The sequence below is a fragment of the Cyprinus carpio genome, chromosome B18 (assembly GCF_018340385.1).
Source record: "Cyprinus carpio isolate SPL01 chromosome B18, ASM1834038v1, whole genome shotgun sequence".
Lineage (NCBI taxonomy): Eukaryota > Metazoa > Chordata > Actinopteri > Cypriniformes > Cyprinidae > Cyprinus > Cyprinus carpio.
In genome coordinates this window covers 18,959,891-18,977,610 of record NC_056614.1, presented here as the reverse complement: position 1 = coordinate 18,977,610, position 17,720 = coordinate 18,959,891, and the positions used below count along the sequence as shown (strand labels likewise).

Here is a 17,720-nt window from a genome sequence, read left to right as displayed (position 1 = left end):
TCGTAGATAAATTAATAACTTCATGATGTTTTTATTACACGCAAGTAAAAAATTGTGGTCATTCCCTCAGGCAAAACTAGAATCTATAGGAGTGATTCCTGACATGCAGTACTTTATGTTCTCATCATATAGCTTATGTCTTGATATAATATACACAATTTTAAAAGATGAAAATCATATTATTATTCTCTCACCAACAAAATTACAATTAAACTAATAATCCCGTTTTCAAGTTGAGGACATAAATCCTGATGCTCATCACTAAAATTGTCTCATATTGAAATTCTATACTTACTGTAGAAAAACGGATAATATTGCAGAAATTTACCAGTGCATTTTCCATTACAGACATTTCAAAATGCACAACAACACAACAAAATGCAATACGTAATTCACTAAAACACATGAAAAACCAATACAAAAAATTTCTTCATACTAACATTTTACATCTGGCTGTATTTTACAGACCTCTGTTATTTTGTCTTGTTAAAGCCTAAATATAACAAGAAATTATTAGTAATTAGTAATAGTAATATTTAAAAATAGGTAAAGTGGTATTTTGAAAAGTGCCTAAATTTTATCAGAATAAGTCTTGGTAACACTTTAGAATACTGTTTCTTACTTACTGCATAACTAATAAGGAATTATTGAAGAACTAACAGGTGATTATTCATTAAGACTTAACTCACTACTGTTAACTACTAAGGAAGATGTGTTAACTAATCAGTATGTAATATAATTTTATGATTGTGTTAAGTAACAGTTAGCTAATCAGTAACTAATATATTCTGTCATTCCTCCTGAAGAACTACTATTAATTATCTACTAGTTAAGGTTCAAGAAAAATAACTATGAAATAACTACTACTGAACAGTTATACGCAAATAATCACTATAATAATTAGGCTGTGGCCCACAAATCAAGTACTTGAGTAAAAGTACAGATACCCCAATAAAATATTACTCCAGTAAAATTATAAGTAGGCCTATTCATTTTCAAAATTACTTGAGTAAAAGGACAAGTACAAAGTACTACTACAGTAGTAACTTTGTTACAGTTCACTTATTAGCCTATAATGGAAATGAAATATTCATTTTGTTTGCATCTAAATGTTTAACTTTTGATTATGAAATGTTTGTTAAATTAGTTTAAATTTGGGCAGTATACATGTTAAAATGGAATAAAATATGCTGTATTAAGAAATGTTCTCATCTGAAATAAAGATCGTAAACAAGTTGTGTTGTGTATTTTACAGTTTATGATTACTTTTATTGTTTTTTTTTAGAGTGTAAGTTTGATTTGAGTCAAAATGATGTAGTTATTATTACTTACTAATAAGTTTACTTTAGAATACTGTTTCAGGTTCTAAGTAATTCCTGTGGAATTATCTGATAATTATTTATTAATTACTAATGGGTTCCCTATGTTTTCACTTTAGAATACTGTTTCAGGTTCTAAGTAATTCCTGCGGAATTATCTAATAATTATTTATTAATTACTAATGGGTTCCCTATGTTTTCACTTTAGAATACTGTTTCAGGTTCTAAGTAATTCCTGCGGAATTATCTAATAATTATTTATTAATTACTAATGGGTTCCCAATATTTTCACTTTAGAATAGGCCTACTGTTTCAGGTTCGAAATAAGTCCTGCAGAATTATTTGATTATTCTTTATTAATTACTAATGGGTTCCCTATGTTTTCACTTTAGAATACTGTTTCAGGTTCTAAGTAATTATTGCGGAATTATCTAATAATTCTTTATTAATTACTTATGTGTCCCCAATATTTTCACTTTAGAATAGGCCTAATGTTTCAGGATCAAAATAAGTCCTGCAGAATTATTTGATAATTCTTTATTAATTACTAATTGGTTACCTGTATTTTCACTTTTCCTCAGGCTTTGCCTTACATACAGAAATTGATTTAATGGTAATGTGGTATATGCTGATGAGGCACACATACAGTACTGTATATAAAATATAAAAACTAAGGTAAGTTATCGCAAGGCACTGGAGTCGTGGTGGGGTTCCTACTGGAAGCTGATTTCTTACAAAACACACTCACAAAACAATTCACTACACAGGCAAAACCTCTATAAAATGTATTGCATTTATTAATTTTGCTTTTTCATACTACTACTACAACTACTGCTAATAACATTTATATGAAAGTGTCACAGTTCAATGTAATTGTGTAAAACTGTTCATTAGTAGTTACTTCATAGTTATTTTTCTTGAACCCTAACTAGTAGATAATTAATAGTAGTTCTTCAGGAGGTATGACAGAATACATTAGTTGCTGATTAGCTCAGTGGTCCCCAACCCCCGGGCCGTGGACCGGTACTGGTCCATGCGTCATTTGGTACCGGGCCACACAAGAAAGAATAAATAACTTACATTAAAGCTGCAGTTGGTAACTTTTGGGCCTCTCGTCTGGCGGAAGAACATTGTAGCCGGAGCTACTTCTCTCTGTTTACATCTATGGCGAGTCACGCAGGTACTGTGCTACTCTGCAGCATTGCCAACCCCAACCAGACTAAAATAGTCCGAATATAAACACTTATTATAGGTGTACTGTAGAGATTCAGGATAAGACAAAAACACGGTTTGGAAAATGGATTCTTGATGTACTCACTCATTACATATATTTTTTATATATAAAAAATTAAGCGTTAGGGTTAGGGGGCAGAGAGGATGTTATTCATGTTATGTTGTTGGCGCTATGTTACGAGGACGCTGCTAATAAATTTGCATACGAATACACAGTGGATTCATGTTTATTATTATATTTACAATATACCACAGTTTTTATGCCAGTCGTATCATTTTATTTTGTTGTATTTATCCGTCACACCTTAAAGCCCGGTCCGTGAAAATATTGTCTGGCATTAAACCGGTCCTTGGCGCTAAAAAGGTTGTGGACCGCTGCTAACTGTTACTTAACACAATCATAAAATTGTATTACATACTGATTAATTAACATATCTTCCTTAGTAGTTAACAGTAGTACGTTAAATGTTAATGAAAAATTACCTGTTAGTTCTTCAATAATTCCTTATTAGTTTTGTAGTAAGTAAGAAACAGTATTCTAAAGTGTTACCTAAGTCTTATATAGGCCTTTTATCTTAAAACTCCCTTCAGCTAAAACACAAGCATTTTCAAAGTCTTTTTTAAAGTTACAGAGCTCAAAAGGTACTGTGTAACAGGAAAGACAATCTATATGAAATTAATGTAGAAAGCCATATGTGTTTTCTGCGATGCCTGTTTGTGAATGCAGTAGTAAAAGTGGTTGCAATTCCACCCTGCCATTTGGTGTTCAAGTCAAACACACCATTCAAATAAAAACAAACATTGGGAACAAAGGCCCTGCGTTTGCAGGAATTAGCATCCTGTGCGAAGTGCCAGCTGTGTTTGCTCTTGCCACAGAGGTGTAGCTAAACACTTGACAGTGTGTCACTTCTAACCGCTGCCATTCTGCCGATGCTGCAACGTTCTACTCCTGACCCTCGCTGCCACAAAAGAAGTACTCGCACTTTCCATCTCCGCAGAGCTCACTGCCTGTCAATCTACCTATTCAAAAGTTTCCTCTCCCTGTGAGAGACCATTCCTCCATCTCTCCATTTGGCCTTGCCTATAAGTGCCACTTCGGTTTAGATTCCACCACAGCCCCAGAAATATACAAAAAGAGCTCCCACGGAGGGTTCGGCGGGGTGGAGCAGACCTGCTGTTTCATTAACACTCCAGGGAAGTGCTGGTTCAAAAAGAGGCCTTGAGTCACACTGTTGATCCCTTTAGCTACATCAAAGAGCAGTTGTGATGATTGCATGGGGAGATTGAATGCCACACTGGGCACTCTTAGTGTGGAGAGAAGTTGTCGGATTTTGCGAGCATTTAGCATGCTAATTGGAGTTATGGCCATCTGTACAGTACAATATCTGAAGTCCAAGAGATTTTTTGCTTTAAATGCCAGTTTTTATTATTCAAAAGCACTGGGAGGGAGGTTGAAGAAATGATGACTTTTTGGCAAGGGGAAGGGGTATGAACTGCAGCATCTGTTGGGAAATAAACCAATGTTTGTCAAGGACTTCAGGAAAACAACATCAGTGAAATATAACCCGGCAACGGTATAGATAAGAAATGGAGGGGAATAGACAGGTTGGCAAATGAAAGAAGCAACCTTTTTTTGCAGACTGAATGAAATGCTAGCTGTCTGTAGCTGAACACTCTGTGGATGGATCCAAAGCTTATAGACTACAGCACAGTCTGAAAGAGAAATGTGAGATCCGCACACACATACACTCTTTCCCACTACTGCTGCATTTGAAATTCATTTCCAACTCCCCCTCTCCACAAAGTCTCACATTTATTTTTAGCTCTTTGCCTGGGAAGCATAAGAACGTTGAATGAAAATTCATTTCAACCCCCAATAGTGGTGAAAACCTATTTCTCTGAATATGTTTGCCCCTGTACAACACTGATATAGTTACGTTTCTCATTTACCTCCACTTACCCCAGCCAGTGTTGAGAAAAAATATCCTATCCCAATAATCCAAACAGCCTAATACTTTAGCCTGATAGTTGAGATTCTGTAAAAAGGAAGGTTTTTCTTCATGTCCAGGGTAATTTAACATAGATCACTATGGGCAGCTTGCGCATTTAACATGGTGCTTGCTGTTATACACTTGATTGCATTCTGCTGACTGAGCTGCAAGCGGTTCCTTGCCCTATCGCCTCCGCTGCAGCCTCCTTAAAAGTCACTGTGACCATGGAGGTCAAAAATACATAGAGAAAACTTTCAGTTAACATTTTTCAATCATCTCAATGGAAGCTGCTCACTGATGCATGATCATTAGAAATACACAACCAAGAACATCATGACTCACTTTACCCTGTGGTGGTCTACTTGCACCCGCTATATGAACACAAAAAATAATTGTGGACATGATTAGAAAAGGCTTAATGTTCTTAAAAGAACTGTCACATCTTTCACATCTTAGATCTTTGTGGTCAGATAAGAGTGCCATAGGAAATTGAGCAATTGTTGGGGTACAATGCAGCCACAATTAAGCAGTCTTTGATAATGAAACATATACCCTATACCCTATAATTTATTTAATAACAAATATAATTAAAATCTATTAATATATTTACATATCACTCGATACCTACTGATATAAAACTTATATTTAATCTTTATTTGGAGTACTACATATGCACAATGCACATTTCTTAATATTAAGCCTATAATGTGTTTAAATATCATTATTGATGAGTATGATCTTTGAATAATATTGTTCTTTAAGTGCAGGATATTTCAAGTGTACCTAAAGAATACTTGCAATAGTTCCACTTTAACACAATCAAATATTCTTCAGTATATCTATATTTGGACTTCAGCACTACTTCCAACCAATTATTATGTCTGGAAATACTCTTATAAGAAACTAGAAAATGCACAGCTTTATTAAATAGATATACAAAATTTTGTATACTCATTTTATAGATAGATTATTTTTGAATGGCCAACAACAGGCAAGTCATGACAGCATAGTTACAGAATCTACCAGCAGAGGCACTAATCAGACTGACCCCTGGCTGTGAATGACCAGCCTTTGGGATTTTATTCTATTCTCACAACCTCTCCTCATCAATGTCACGCTTTTAGTAACCTAGGTGAGAACATACATGTTATCTATGCATAGCGTTGCCTAAGGCAGTGTTTCAAAAATGGGTCACAGGCCTACCTAGTCCATGTGCAGCCATCTGATACATGAGCTGGTTTGCAATTTGAGTGGAGAGGATGCAGGATAAGCCAATGACGAAAGGCAGAAAATCCATTTAAACTCATCTTTTTTGACCTGCTATTCTTAAAAGAGGTGATTTTGCACATCTCTCAACACTCGCTTTTAGGAAAGGCGCTTAGGATGTTTTTTTTAAACGGTTGCACAGAAGATGGTGCTAATATGGTGAATCTTAAATGTATAAGTCAGATACCAAACAGGCACTAAACACTATCACTCACATAAACCATTCCTGCAGAACAAAAGCAGTATGTGCTTATAGGCTGGCATATGAACAATCGGATAATGTTAAGCCATAATAACAGTGTAAAAATAGTGGGAGGCATAAATGGGAGCTGCTTTTCTGCTAGGAAGACACATAATAATGCATAGCTTGGATCATTGGAGTTCGTCTCCGCCGCCAAACTCTTTATTATAAGATGTGGGCTCCCTGGGAGCTGCTGTACGTTATCAGCGCTCATCAAAGGCACTGTCAAGAAAATGTAAAACTGGGACTTTCAGAGGCTGTCTCAGACGCTGTGCACATTTAAATGAGACAGCCTTATTAATTCTTCAAAAGCTAGGCAGCTTCCTTTTTCTCCCTCCGACTAATTTTGGCACATTTAGGAACGATAAAAGCCCCATCACCCTCAAAAACACATGCGGATGGTCTCGGTTGTACTTGGAGGTCCAGTCTAGTGAACGCTGACTATTTGTGTATGTACACTTGGAACATCTTGAACAGGATGTCTTGGCTGCCTTTTCTTCACGTCAGTATATTTTAAAAGAGAAACAAATTATTTAATATTCTTATATTTGTATACATAATTGTATAATATATACAAATATTAAAAATATCTAAAAAATAACATTACACACAAAACACTAGAGTAATGGCTGCTGAAAACATCATCTCGCCGCACGGGTATATTTGTAGTAATAGCCAACACTACTGTATATTGTATGGGTCAAAATTATCGATTTTTCTTTTATGCCAAAAATCATTAGGATATTAAGTAAAGAACATGTTCCATAAAGATATTTTGTAAATTTCCTACCGCAAATATATCAAAACTTAGACCTTTAGATTCCAGATTTTCAAATAATGGTATCTCAGCCAAATATTGTAGTAATTTCACGGTTAAAGCTAAGTGTGTAATTCTCTTCCAGCATTACAATATCTGCCATTTCAGTTGCAGATAACTGTAAATAAGCCATTTGTAGATTCATTTATCATAAAAAGCATAAACACTGCAGGCAACATATACTGTAGCAACAGCGGCTCAACCAATAGCATGAGTTTGGTGCGGGGCTATCTGTTTGTCTGGACCAATGGAAGAAGGGGGTGTGTTTAGTTAGGGGAAACCTGCTTGAAAACAGTCATTTGGCTATGCTAATGATAAAAATATTACACACTTTAACAGTAATGATGCACATGACAGTCAAAACTGTCACACTTGAGTTCCAAGACACTTTTAGGAAAATATGTCATTACATGGACTAGAAATTCCAATTCAGCTCATTGAAAACACATTAACCCGCCCGGATTACAAAGCAAATAGAAAAAGTATGGCGCCAGCATTTCTTCAGAACTCCCAAAGATGCTGAGATTTGTTCAAGCCATCACGGCCATTTAAAAAAATATCTGTCACATTAAGACGTGTGTCCTATTCAATTTAAATGGAAATGGGGCAGCTTGGAAGGAAAAAAAAATATCAGTTGAAAGTAGGCTGACTTTGAGGAAAGCTACAAATGAGAAAATAAGGTGATTAAATTGGAGAAATCTCTTGTCAATACAAATGTAAATGAATTTCTGCAGTCTGTTTATCATCCATGAAGGACAGTGCAGCGTATTAGATAGGGCTATTGCATATTCATTGTACAGTAGCAGCCCTCTTCCAGTCGGATCTAAAGAAAGAGAGGTCAGATGAATATGGAGAGAAGCTTTAGTCATGACCTCTTTCTCTGAAACAAACCTTTCTCATTTTCCCTGAAGAAACGTATGGTAGTTGTCAGTAGGGGAAAAGAGCTGCACAAGGACTTGTTTTCATGGGGAGATGGATCGGCCACTTTTTTTAGTATATACTGTAGTTGCTCAGCTGTGGAGTTGTACTTTCTGACATGGGACATCAAAGCTCTCATTATCTTAATTAGATATACTTCAGAATCTATTAACATCATCTGCTTTGCACATCTGAGGAAGATTTTAAATGTGCTATCGAAAACAGATTTTGAAATGCAAATTTTGAGGCTGTAATTGATATAATTTATAGATTGATAGGCTTTCGTGTTTTAGTGTGGCCTGGGTAGCTCATTAAAAATCCCTAAGGAGTCTCAAGCTAATACTTTCTAGAGGGCCCTTTTTTACCTTTCTGAAAAACTAAACACATTTAATCTAAATTAAATATTAACATTTTGTTCAAAACTAATTTAAATACAATTCTTCTCCAAATCTGAATAAACTCATCACTCCTGACCAGCAAACCTAGACATAAATATAGTATTACTGGGATTTATTTAGTCCCACAAAATAGCATCTTTAAAGGGATATTTTCCCAAAAATGAATAAACTGTCATCACTTATTCACCCTCATTTTGTTCCAAACCTACTTGACTTTCTTTCTTCTGCAGAACATAAAAGACATCTTGAAGAATATTTAAACTGTTTTTGATCACAATGAATATCAGAGGGGTCCAAAACAACACTGACATAAAAATATCTCGTTTTAACTTTTAAACCAAATGAATGTGAGAAAGTGATGACAGAATTTTTATTAAGCAGTTGGATGAATTTGTGTCTTCCATCATTCCATGAGCCCTACTTTCCAAAGGCTCACCCCCAGGAGCATTTCATTTAAACAATCAATCCCCTAAGACTGGCCCATAGCAAGAAAGGCTGTTTTTTTTTCAGTCAGTGCGTCTGAAGGACTGCCTGGCACTGGAGCTTGGGTGGATAATCCGTTGGATCGAGTCTCCTTGGGCAAGGGCCAGCCAGCAGCCGGATGGTTTTGGGCATCCCGCCCGGTCAATCCCCACACTCTGGAGGTCAACATCCAGTAGATGCCAGAGGTCAGCGTAGAGACAGACTCACTGTGACTGTGTGCTATAACCTAGCAAGACCAGAATCCTCTTCTAAAAGGATCAACACAACAAAGAAAAGTTTTCACCTAATAAAAGGCCATTCAGTGTTCATGATATTACTCAACACCATTTGTACTACAGACAAATTTAGTCATGATACACTGTATAAGAGTACTTTAATTTAATGGTTCTCAACATACATATGCCCAAAAAGTATTAGTACATTACAACATTTTTGGACACCTCAAGTAGTCAACTTATAATATATATAAAAACATCTGATATATCCTGATCTCTATTGGCTGGACTTCCTGTAAGCATGATTAAGACTCTGCAGATGATCCAGAACACAGCAGCATGTCTGGTCTTCAATCAGTCAAAGAGGACCCACGTCACACCTCTCCTGATTCACTCCACAGTTACTGCCAGAATAAGATTTAAGGCTTTGACACTGGCTTTCAAAGCTGCCACTGGAACAGCATCCTCTTACCTCAATACAATTCTATAAGTGTATGCTCCCTCCAGTTGCACAGTCACTGAATGAGTGGAGCCTTGCTGTGCCTTCACAATGTGAGGCACCAAGTCATTTTCCAAAACCTTCACCCTCACCGATCCTCTCTGATAGAATGAACTAACAAACTCTACTCCATCTGCTGAGACTATCACAACTTTCAAAAGCATCTGAAGACCAGTCTCTCTGCAAGCACTTAACCATTCCACAACCTTAAACCAAGGCACTTTTTTTATTTTTTGCATGTCCCTTCTGCTCTAGCTTGTTTCCTAATCCAGCTTTCTGTCAAACCTGACATTGTATACTATGAATATTGTTGATTTTATGATTAATTTTTGATCTCTATTGTAAATTTGCTTAATGCATAAATGTAAATCAAATATTTTAAATATATATATCTGACATCTAATATATGCCATCAAAGTTTTTAAATTACCCCTTGCAATTATAACGCAAACCACTAGGAGCATTTAACAGTGATTCATTGTATGATTCCAGATATTTCAAGAACAATTTTCTTCATTAAAAACAACAGTTCTTGAGCTGAGAAAATTTAAATAATAAATATGATTTCAATGTTCATGGTGTGCATGTTTTTGGGGATTATTAAAAGTTATAATTTACAATAGTCTACATTAAAATATATGTAAGTCATCTTGCAGCTCCCTTGGAAGTTTGCTGAGGTCCCCAGGTTGAGAACTACTATATTAATACTTTATGGCATTTATAATATCAGATAGTTAAAAAAAATGATTCGACAGACCCCTTGCAATTACACCACAGAACACTAGGTGTCTGTGGACCCCCAGGGTTGAGAAACACAGCTTTAATCAAGTAATAAAACGAAAATAAGAAACTCGATATTAACTCATCTAAACAATCATTATTACAATTTGTAGGGCTACTTTTTTCATTGCAGCACATTCCACCAAAACCTGACAGTTTGTCTCTTTTCTCACCTCTAACACACACAATAATACACAGTCTCTCTTACACTTTCACCCTCTTCCTTTCTCACCTCTCACTTGCTTCCATGCTCTTTCCACAATGTCTCAGCAACCTTCTTCTCACCCCATGATCCTCGCTGAAGCTCTGTCTCTCGCTTCATGTCATGTCTCATCTTAGGGGAATTTTAGGGCTTTGCACTGAGGAACAGCATCTGCTGAGGGACAGGCGAGGTAAAGGAGAATTCCTGGCCTTAAGCATCAGCACTCCACTGGAAACTGTACCCTCTCCTCCATAACAAGAGAGATGTGTTTATTTTCTTGACCTTTATTGGCATCCTTCTCGCCAATCCAGTTTGCCGTCGCTCGGTGGTTTGCCATAATTACTTTTGCAGATAGAGGTGAGAAGGGGTGCATTCACATCATACCAGGCACTCTCACTGGTCAGGTGTCTGCATTTTCCAGCATACAGATTTGAATGTCAGTGTAAGGTTAGGCCAAATGACTTTAAACAGTGTTTCCTCTGAGATGGCTCAATTTGTAGAATAAACGCATTAAGTAAATACGCTCCAAAGAAACAAAAGGTAAAATATTTTAACTGTGCCAAAATGAGACAAAGAAGCATTTCAACCAAAAAAATGTCATGAATTCTGACATTATTTACAAACCCTCATGTCATTCCGTAATATTTATTCATAAAATATTGCTCTATTTGTTTAGTTTTTTCCCCAATATTTCTGGTCACACTTTAGTTTGGGGACCAATTCTCAATATTAAATAACTATTAACAGTGACTTTTGCCTCAATAAACTCGTTGCTGCTTATTAACAGTTAGCAAGGTGGATTAAGGGTTCTAAAATATGGTCATGCAGAATAAGGCATTTATATATGCTCAGTTAGTAATAAACAGCCACACAAAAAGCTCAAATTTAAGTCATTAGTCACTAGTAAAATCACCTCTCAAAATAAATGTTGTCTGTGCAGCAGGTTGGACATCACTGACTTCATTTGGTTTTCATAACCAATCGTCACATTCTCAAAGCTGTGCCAAATTTGAATTCTGAGTCACAGCCAAGGCGTTTTTAAGTGAATACTGACTTAAATTTCATTCATTTGGTTCCTCACACAAAGCTGTAATATGGCTTCAGATGTGTTGAAATACAACGAGAGTTGTATGGACCATTTTTATGGTGCCTTTTTTAGTCCTTTTTGGAGCTGCTGGTAAGGTATTTTGTGTGTTCCATTCTGGTTTAGAACAACATGATGACAGAATTATTATTTTGGGGGGAATTATTCCTACTGGAAATTTCTTGCCATATGCAAACAGAAAGTTTACTGTAGCATTTGTATACATAATGCTGCTATATTTGAGCATGCTGCATAGCATTAGTTCTTAAAACCAAACATTTAAGCACGCCAGAGCTGATTTCTGAATTGGCAATTATGTTAAATACCTGCCTGTCAAAAGATTCACTGAACTGTGAAACACTTTTAATTGTGACCTGAAAAAATGCTTAGGCAATTCTCTTCACAAGGTGAAAAAAGAGAAGAAAACTGAAAATAAATGCATAACAAGACAAACAGGAGTGAAAACGCAGCACAACACAACAACACAGGGACCTGCTTCCTCTCCATCAGCACAGCAACAAGCCTTGGGGTGCAGCTCTCACAACAAAGAACAAGAGTGTCTCTCTCGCTCTTCTGAAGAATACAATTTTCTCTCCTTCTTCTCCCTACCCTTGTACCCCGCTCAAATTCTGCCCAAATCCCCTGCTCTGGGATTTACATTCGGCACGCCACAAACCATACTCCCTGATGTCTCAAAACATAAGTGTGTTTCAACATCATTCTCTTTTTGCTTTTAATTTTCCAAGGAATGCTAGTGCCATTTCACGCCTCTCTCCCTTTTCCCTACATGCCTAAAGCCAATATCCAGTGCATGTGTGTCTGAGAAACTGCCTCTACAGCTCCAAGTGAGAAAAAAGAAGCTCCAGTGGATTTTCGAATGCTGTCTGCCAATGAGATCTTTTGATCAGCTGCCAGGTGATGACAGACAATCTGCATTGATCTCGCTCTTTCTCTGACTCTTTCCAAGCAGAGGGCAGTGAGCAAGGCTCATCGGTTTGAAAAGTGAAATGACGCCACGTGGGATTTCTTTGTTTCTTATTTTCTCTGCTGTCTTCTCCATGCCTCACTGTTTGAGGAAAACTCGATGACATCACCAGAGCTGAGTCAAACTCGCTGCAAAACAACAGGGGAAGGGAACGAGGTCAGACAAAGCTCTTGTTAGGATGTTTGTGCTAAAACTGGCCTATAGTGGGATGGAGGTTGTTTAAGCACGGGCCTACGCCGTTGCGTGCGAGCTGAAGGAGCGCCGTTTGGATCCTTGCATTGCATTACAACAAACCTTACAAAATGCTAAACAATGTAATAATTTATGAAAGCGGAGCTGCTCTGGCTTGACTTCACAAGCACCTCATCGATAAAACACTAAAACAAATTTGCTTATTAACTTTTGTTAAGTTTTAATTGTGCAGACGATATCCTGCAGCTTCTCAAATTACCCAAAGAAGAAAGAGGAAAGCAAACTTCATTGCAGACTGTTAGGTAGTACTTTCAATCTGACTTGTACACTCTGCAGAAAATGCGATTGGTTTGCAGCTATTGTAATGCTGTAAAAAAAAAAAAAAAAAAAAAAAGGTCATAAAGATTAATTTCTGTTAATATTTTGAGAACATTTCCAGTTAGATTTGTCAAAAAATTTGTTGTCAATGGTATGGGGAGGGCAATATATCGGTAGATACGATCAACCGGTAGAAATTTGTCAACCGATTTTGAACTACAGTATCAGATTTTGGACTATCATCTCTATCACAGTTACATGGTAACAAAAACTTATCATTTGCCTATGTTTTTAAGCACTGCAGTTTAAAAAAAAGTAATTTTAACATTAAAATGCAGACTCATTTGCATGAAATTAAATGGGAGAAAATCACTCCAATGCACATCAATGATGCTGCTGCATTGGATCCAGGTAGTTCTTAAAGTCACAGCAGTCTATATTCCTGAGGACAAGAATAATGACATTTCTATTGCATCAATATTTTTGATATAATAAAGACCTTCTTTAAAGCAAAATTAACAATATCATCATATATACTGTTACTGTGAAATAAAATTACTTATATCGTGATAAGATTTTGGTCATATCGCCCACCTCTAGTCAATGGTATGGAAGCTTGTTTACTCCACAGGATTAAAAAATATTTAAGGTAAAACTGGTAAATCTCACAATTCTTACCTTTTTTCTGCAATTTTGAGTTTATATCTCTTAAATTATACGCTTTTTACTCAATATTCTGAATTGTGAGATATAAAATCAGAATTGTGAGATTAAAAATTCACAATTATCTTTTTTTTTTTTTTTAATTCTGTGGCAGAAACAAAAAGACAGAATTCTAAGTTTTGGCTATATCTAGTCATTCAAACTTTTTTCTCACAACTGTGAGAAAGAAAGACCAAATTGTGAGATGAAAAGTTAAAAATTACCTTTTATATATCATGGCAGAAACAAGATTTCATATAAAAGAAAGTCATGTTTGGCACTATGAGGGTGAGTAAATGATGACAGAAGTTTTATTCTTTGGTGAATTATCCCTTGAACACATTCAGTGACATGTAGAAAATCATCTCTGCTGAAGACAAAAATAACAACAGAACAACATATATTATCATCTGAGCTGCATAGAGAAGAACTGGCAGAAGAGAATATGTCTGTCTTCCATCAGTCCCAAATTAGCCTGAGGGATGCAAGCGCTCGGTCTGACACATTCAGACACACGTTCATGTTTCAAACAGGCCCTGTCAGGGCAGACTGACCCCTTGGCAGATGGTGCGTATCACATGTATCACCTCAGAATCATCAGCATGAGAGTTGTCACTATTAAGCTGACCCCGACCCCTTGCCCTCGTCTCTAAATCCAGGTGTGAGGGTGACGAGACAGAAGCATCATTTCTGCAGGGTCACGGTCTTAACTCTATACAGCTCTTTTTTGTAGAAGATCTGGTTCTGCACACAGCACACAAATATTAGGCTGATTTCTCTCAGCACCTCCAGTCACAGCTAACAGCTGTTGATGAACGAGAAGCGACGGCTTGTGATGGCGCTTCTCCATTAGAAAAACATAACCAGCTGTTATTTCGAAAGGGGACGGTGGGCTTATTACCGTGATTTCCAGCGGGAGTAGTTCTCCTGTTTGGCTGATTATTTTGCGTGGCTGAGATTCTGCAAGGGAGGTACGTGTTTTGTGTTGCTGACAGATAACAGCCTTTTCGTTTCACCAAGGTCTAGGGATAAAGGACAAAATATTTCATCCTGGAAATTATTATATCCAGTAAAGTCTGAGAAAAGCCATCAGCGAGCCAGTTTTATGCTGGCAAAAAGGAGCATATTGTTTCAGATGACGCTCAATGCTAAATTTGTCATTTTGTAATTTTGTGAGGGTAAATGTTACTCTGCAAGACCATTAAAGGAATAGATCACCCAAAAATGAAAATGTCATCATCTACTCACTCTCGTGTTGCTCAAAAGGGCAGAAGGCAAGATTTTCTGTGAATAATAACACTCTGTGAATAACATTTAATTTGGGAGCTTTCATTTCATTCAAACCAGTAGTTCAAGCTTTGTGCTAAATGTCTCCTTTTGTGTTTAAATGAAAAACAAGCAAACAAACAAATCTTTCAGATGACATGATAAGATTATAAGATAAGATGATTAATTTTACACAGTTTTTGAAAAGTGATCTCTGTTTGCAATCTTGCCACCTTTTTTGTGTACAAGCTTTTTCCATACACTACTGTGGTCACATTTTATTTTAAGGTCCAATTCTTGCTATTAACAAACAATTAACTATGACTTTTGCCTAGTAAGGTAAGGTAGTTGATAAGTTTAGGTATTGTGTAGGATTTGGGAAGTAGAATATGGTCATGCAGAATACAGTATGTGCTTTATAACTGCTAATAAACAGGTAATTTATTAATGCTAATAAGCAACTAGTTAATAGTGAGAATTGGTCCCTATGCTAAAGTGTAACCACTACATCTACTGCATTAGCTAACTGCTAGGAAATGGAAACATGCTGCTCTGGATGAGATGATCAATGTAAATATCTGTTCTATGTACAGTAAATGGTAGCTAATAGAATTAACCAAATTAATGAAACATTTATTTGCAAATTGCTTGCTCATTCATTGTAGTGAATGCCTCATAGAGCACTACAGAGAGCAGTTTTAGACTACTCTGAAAGTAAGTAACCACATAAAAGCTGTTTGATTTGTTATAAAAAACAACAACACATGGACTGTTAGCTCGTACTTTCATTCAAACTGAAGAAAATGAAGAAACTACTCTAACTAAATATATAGTTGAAAAAAGCAAGCATATCAAAAATTAGCATTCACTACAGATTAAATATTTAAGTCATGATATTAATAGAAAATTCTGTCATATTTACTGATCCTCATATCCGCCCAAACATGTATGAATTTCTTCTGTGGGAAAAAATAAGATATTTTGGTCACATTTTATTTTAAGGTTCAGTTCTTGCTATTAACAAACTATTAGAATTCTGCTTCAATACACTCCTAATTAGCTGCTTATTAGTAGTTAGTAAGGTACAGTAGTTGTTAAATTTAGGTATTGGGTAGGACAAGAGATGTAGAATATGGTCATGCAGAATATGTGCTTTAATAAACATCCAATATGTAAATAGTAAGCATGCTAATAAGCAATTAGTAAATAGTGAGAATTGGGCCCTATACTAAAGTGTTACCGATATTTTTTGAAATTGTTCAGCTGTTTTTGTCTGTTCACTGAAAGCCAAAGGGGTCCAAAACAACATTAAATGAATAATAAAAATAAAAACACTGACGCATACTTCAAAACATCTCTTTTTATATCTTGCATCTCTGTGTTTGCTGGCGAGCTTTCATTGCCGCCTCTGTTCTGTCGTCTTTCTCCCACTGACACTGAACTGAGAACTTGTGGTTACAGTTTACCACGCAAAACACCCTTTACTCACCTAAATGAAGCCAAGACCACTTACCTTAGGCAATTGATACTGACTGGTAAATTACTGAAGAACAGCACTTTAAAAAAACATTAATAACACTCGAGCATTTAGAAGAAAAGGCATCAAAGATTTAGTCCTGATAGTCGCTTAGAAGTTGTTGGCATTACACAATGATAAATAAGGAGCTGCATTTTACTGGACTTTTTCCAAAGCAAATATCTGGCTAAATAATCAAACTATAAAGCAAGGAGAGGAAAAACTGTACAGAGATACAAACAGACACAAATATGTTAATCCTCAGTCCGCTCTAACTTTTAGCCTGAACTTTACTGTGTGTCAGATTCAAGTACAAAATCTTGAAATGCAGCTCTCATAGTTTTCAACTCTCAATCCATGGATTTCATATTTTTCAGTATGAGGTAAAGCCTTCAATCACTGAAGACAGTGCGCAGACAGATCTCTCGGCTGACTCTGCTGCTTGTGTGATACCCCGAGCTTTAGTCAAATTTTCACCCCTGCTTCCTGCACTTTTCTGTTTCAGAATCAGAGCACATGGTGGTGGATCGTGCTGTCCTGGATAAGGAACAGCTGTTTGAATGAATCTTTAATTTCACTCACATCGGTGTTTGCCTCTGCCAGCTGTACCATCGTTCTTCACAGTTTCAAGTGCCTATCATTCATTAGCCCACCACAGCTCGATCTCATTTGCAGCCTGCTGTATGCATGTATGCATGTTTTGAAATCTGTCTTTGTTCACTAAATGTATAGTGGAGTTATGCATCTCATGGAAATGGACTGTTAATGTCTACAGGTGTAAAGTCTATTCAAACTGAAGTTTTTTTTTTAGATTCAATATTATATTCATCATATACATTGCTTTATACATTTTTCACATTAACTTTTATCTAGGCAATATTATATTCAGCTTATACATTTTGCTACTGTGTTCCCTTTAATCGATCTTAGCATTGCTAGTATCATGCTTTTTTATATTTAAAAATAATAAATGCATTAAAGTTGTATGTAAAAAGTGTTAATAATGGTTCGAGAAATCACAAATTTACTATAATGGTTTATTAAACAGATAATAAAAATAATAATAATAATAATAATAATAATAACAAAATATATTTAAATAAATATTATATAACAATATATAAATATTATATTGTTATTTGTACCACTTTTTATCTACCACCAAAGAACTACTAAGCTGTAAAAATACTTTTTATTTCTTTCATATGATTTTGATGCCTTTTCTAAACCAGCTGCCACAGGGCCCCTCAGAAAAAGAAAAAAAACAAAACTAACAGTCATTGCGTTAAGCTTAA

At 36.0% G+C, this 17,720-nt stretch overlaps 1 protein-coding gene across 7 annotated transcripts in view; it reads right to left on the bottom strand.

Annotated features, from left to right (window-relative positions):
- LOC109109693 (alpha-1,3-mannosyl-glycoprotein 4-beta-N-acetylglucosaminyltransferase C-like) overlaps window positions 1-17,720 on the bottom strand; it is a 103,243-nt gene that overhangs the window by 36,827 nt on the left and 48,696 nt on the right. The gene's annotated exons all lie outside the window — the stretch shown is intronic.